At 39.5% G+C, this 4,846-nt stretch overlaps 2 long non-coding RNA genes across 3 annotated transcripts; one reads left to right on the top strand and one right to left on the bottom strand.

Moving 5' to 3' along the window:
* The first annotated feature begins 2,991 nt into the window (after window positions 1–2,991).
* LOC107835410 (uncharacterized) lies at window positions 2,992–4,821 on the top strand. 2 transcript variants are annotated; one of them, XR_001661227.1, is made up of 6 exons: window positions 2,992–3,231; window positions 3,648–3,731; window positions 3,911–3,962; window positions 4,067–4,119; window positions 4,449–4,586; window positions 4,674–4,821. It is a non-coding gene; the product is annotated as an uncharacterized LOC107835410 (long non-coding RNA). The 2 variants fall into 2 exon arrangements; XR_001661226.1 differs by having other exon boundaries at window positions 3,873–3,962.
* Window positions 4,286–4,747, bottom strand: LOC107835411 (uncharacterized). Its single transcript, XR_001661228.1, has 2 exons — window positions 4,680–4,747; window positions 4,286–4,592 (listed from the first exon to the last, which is right to left on the bottom strand). It is a non-coding gene; the product is annotated as an uncharacterized LOC107835411 (long non-coding RNA).
* Window positions 4,822–4,846: the final 25 nt, after the last annotated feature.

Genomic DNA, 4,846 nt, shown 5'->3' with positions numbered 1-4,846 from the left:
AATACAGTGTTAATTCAACAACATGAGTGTTAGTAAGTGTTAGGGTGCGTTCACACTGCAACCTGAAGTAATTCAGATTTTTTTGACATAATGCGACCTGTGTCCGATCTTTTCATGGCAGTGTGAACAGCACAGGTCGGATTCTTTTACGAATGTGACCCATATCCGATACGTATCCGATTCAAATGCAACCTAACGTTCATCCGAACTGAACAAATCTCACTATTCTGTGTCCTGATACCGCAAGAGGGAAGAAAAACAACAACCATGACAGACAATAAGTTGTTAATATGTTGCTCCGGCCGGACAACAACTTCAAATATGTAAGCTAAGCTCCACCGTTAGCCTTCATGTTTACTTCCGCAAACAATGAGCACTTCTTCTTTTTATGGCGGTTGGCAGAACACTGAGAACGCTGACGCTATTGCGCCCTCTAGTGCGCATGCGGGACACTTTCAGGTTGTTTGCCCGTTCACACTGCAGAACGCATACAGGTCACATTTACTGGCAGTGTGAACGGCCACGGCAAAAAAATCAGAATTGCCAAAAAATCGGAATTGGGTCACTTCAGGCTGCAGTGTGAACGCACCCTTAGTTTTCCTAACACTCACTAAAGAGCTCCAAAGAGTTAAACAAAAAGCAATCCAGTCCAGTGTTGATTACTAAATTAACACCATGTTGCACTAGCACCCCCACACCAGCAGGAGGCACACGTGTTCGGGATAGAGAGCTTTATTAGAGAAAGTAGAGTTCCATGTGTAGGAGAGCGATCGTTCAGTTAGTGGTCGTATGTTTTGTTACCGCACTATAAATAAACGTTCAGCTTTCGAAGGAACCTTTGACTGTCTCTTGCTTGCCACACCACACCGCTGTGGACCACGAACGACGTTAACCCTGAAGTCCCCAACCACTTCAGCCTAGGAGCGAGAAGGAGCTCCCCTGTGTTTCTCCCATGAAGCTTGGAGGTTCATCAGGAAAGATTAACAACCAACAGTATCTCAGTTTGGTGTTGATTTAGAAATCAACATGAGACAGTTCCTCCCACAAGTGTAACATGTGACATCATTTCAGGGAAGGGGCTACAGGTAGGGTAGGGGTTGCAGCAGGACCCTGGCCTGGACCTACAGGGGCCCACATGGGAGGCAGAACATGACTTCAGGGATCCAATTTTTTGTTTTATCATATCTGACAAGAACTGTAAAAGGAGAACCCTCTTCTGTTGAAAACTATGTACGATACCCCAGTAGATTATATAGTAGCACTGCATGCAAAGTGGGATTTTCAACAGCTATTGAGACCTAGTTCTGCCATGCGCATGGAGATTGAGGGCCATCGGCAGGAGGTTTTTATCAGAGTGGATAATTGTAGAGCACTGCCAAAAATGGTCAAAAACGATGTGTGTCCGTGTTCCCCTATCACTCCCCTCCCCTTGGGCTTAGGAGAGGTTTTCGTATTTAAATGAAGTTGCTGGGAGCCATGCAAATGCAAATCAACTGTTGAGCACTGGCCTTTTGACTCTCATTGGCCTGTTGTAGCTAAACCATTTTACCTTCTGTTCACCTGTTTACTAGACCCAGAACTTGGCCAAAACCCCTCAGTATTATTAATTGAGAAATAATTAGATTTAAGTATAAAATAGGCATTAATGCTGAAAATGTTCTAATGTTACAAAGGCACACAAATGGAACAAATTTAGTGTGACATTCACCATCCAGCACTGAACACATTTAGCTCAACTTAGGGATGTAACCTTAACACTTAAGTGAGCATATCAAAGTACAATTTTCAGGGTAAATCTGATGATATTTTCTCAACATTGCATGTCTGTCAAGCTCATCCAAGATTGTGTGGTGGAATGCTGACCGCTGTACACATTTCCAAGAGAAGTGTTTCTACCAACGTGAAAACACTGAGCTTTACATAAAGCATCAGTTGTGTCATTATGGCAGAGTTAAAATAATTTGCAAATGTAAAATTTTGGTCATTATAGTATCACAGGCTTGGTATTCATGGCATACTAAGTTGATGTTGACTCTTATAAAATTGTCTCCTAATCTGGACTTTGTGATTAAACATTCTCAGTATTTAATCACAAATACTGAAATACTGTGTGAAAAAAGCCTGTATTCCAACATGTACTCCTTCAAATGGGGATGCAAATACATGTTGGTGTTGCAGTGCAATGGGCCAAACAGTTTAACACATTTTGAGATGTCTGTAGGTATTGTTCAGTTATAGAAGAATGCCATGAAGAAGTATGGAGAAAGAATATTAAAACAATAATCTATCTTATCCATTAAAATATATTTTACATGTGTGTTAGGAGCACCGAAAAACTTAGTTTGGTTGAATTGATGATATAAAAGAAGAATATGCATGAATACATACAATAGACTTTTGTTAAACGTGATCTTACTTTGACATTCCTCCCATCTGAAGATTTATTTTGTGATGGGAGGAATTGCACAACTTAATCAAAAATAATAAGAAAACATGTTCCAGAGTGATTCATTGTACACAAAATATTTTTGTGAATAATATTCAAACTAATGTTAATGTTCACTGATTGCTTTAAAGACCCAGAGTCATGCTATATTGGAGTGGTAGTGACATCATTCCACATCACAATACAGGACTTAAGAAACTACAGATGAGTTATCAGTATTCAGTTGCTTAACTCTCGAGTTTAAATTTAAGAACAAAATGGTTGAAAGTATGTGATACCTTCTGATAGAGTATCAACATTTGTATTCTTGTTTAAAGTTTTGTTAGTTAAGCACTAAATATAACTCACACATGATGAATCATTCTGTATAAACTAAAAAGGAGACAGCTCAAAGTAGAATTGAGTAAATAAACATCTATACATTTAAAAAATTTTAGCAATTATAATCAAAATAAAATATACTGTCGCGTAAAGTTTGAAAAAAATAACTTTTTAGAATGTATTTTTTTCTGTCAACTGTCATTTAACACCCCAGTCCAGTTGGTGGCAGTAATGCGCTTTCATAGTTGGTCAAACAGCTGCCATTAAACACCAGAGGAAGATTTGCACCGGTGCTAACGAGTGCTACTGCTAAACATGAACGAAAATGCCCGTGCGTTGTGTGAAATGGTGGAAAAAGAAAAAATTTCATGGAATTACTTTTTCAGTATCGTTTTGATATTAAGCATTGTCCCGGCGGAAAACAACAGATGACACCGCGGCGGTCCAACAAGGCCGAACTCACGGTAAGAAAGCTTTTATGAATAGCGAGCACGTGCAGCGAGGCGAGTTGCTTTGTTTCTTACAGAAAGCGGTCTGTCGTTTTCATAATGCCAAAACTGTCATGGTTCGTGTTTCTGTGTATTTATTTTTAGAGTTTTCTGTGTTCAGTTCCTTCCTGAGTCTCTGTCTCTGTGTCTTCCCTGTTGATTGTCTCCCAGGTGTGTCTCGTTCCCTTGATTACCCCATATGTATTGTCTCTGTCTCTTGTCGGGTCCTTGTCTAAGCTTGTCGTATGTCATGTCTTGCCTGTTTCCCTGTGCCGTCGGATGTTCCTTGTGCTGTTCTGTTTCCCGGACATTATTATTAAATTATTAAACACTCGCATATTTGTAAGGAAAATTGATCTTCCGGTTATTTTATTTCTTTTGTTATAATGCAGAACAGCAAGGCATAGTGTGGTAAGCAGTAGAGATCGACAACATGGCGGACGGAGGACGGATATCAGGACGAAGTCATGAAGCCGGTATGTATAATCACTGCGTTGATTCCCGACCGTACAGTGGCTGGTTGAGAATAATTTTAACTTATTTACTTATGTATTTTTGAGAAAGCGATGTATTTGCTACAATATTTTTTTTTATTTATTTTACATTTATTTCCACAGACCCTCAACAGAATGGAAGTCACATTTGTGTTAATCAGAATCTTCAGGAACGTTCTGATGTCCATGATGAGGATGGAGATGCAACTGTGTGTGAGTATCTACTATTTTAGAATGTTGATATTTTATGCTTCAATATTTTTTATGTACTTAATGTAATTGTGCTATGTATTGACAATGCACAAAATGTTTTCCAGCTGCATCCAGGACCTACTGCCAGTCATCCAGATGTAGCTCAAGAAAGAAGCAAGTAAGATCTAGAGATGTCACAATTCCTTGAATGATTAAAGTACTGTGATTTATTAAAATCCATCAAGGCAATTCATCTGCCTCAGAGTCTGTTGAATTATGTTTTATTACCAACTGCTTTTAATTATTTTTTTCTTCCAATTGTTTCCAAGTGTTTTCTCTTTTTTATTAAAGTTTTTATTTTTTGTAAGAATGTATTGTTTTTTTGTTTTACTTTTAATGTCTTATGTGCGCATACTAAGCTGGAAGTTGCCAAACATTTTCACCGTAGTTTCATAATGACAAATAGATGCCTGTAGCTCGTAATGATTGTCTGTTCTGTGTTAACAGCTGATGGAGGAAGGCAGAGAGGACTGGCAGCAGAGGAGGTGGCATTCTGGGAGGATGGCAGCTATGAGGGGGTGTCAGGATGGACTGTGGTGAGGTTGAGACCCCAAGTTCCCCCAACCAGGAGCTTAGTGACGTCAGGTCTACCTACGCTACCGGAGAGACCTCAGGTCTACCTACGCTACCGGAGAGACCTCTGGTCTACCTACGCTACCGGAGAGACCTCAGGTCTACGCTACAGGAGAGACGTTGAGCCTGTCCTGAATGCAGTATAATGTTGGATCATGTTTGGACAAAAAAACACTGCCAGATGGTCCAGACATGGACAAGCATTAATGTCTTATTTTGTGTGCAAACAGTAAAAAAAAAAAATGAAAAAGAAAAAAAAATTTCTGTGCCTC

The sequence above is a fragment of the Poecilia formosa genome, unplaced genomic scaffold (genome assembly GCF_000485575.1).
Source record: "Poecilia formosa unplaced genomic scaffold, Poecilia_formosa-5.1.2 Scaffold2380, whole genome shotgun sequence".
Lineage (NCBI taxonomy): Eukaryota > Metazoa > Chordata > Actinopteri > Cyprinodontiformes > Poeciliidae > Poecilia > Poecilia formosa.
This window is presented reverse-complemented; position numbering and strand designations above follow the sequence as displayed.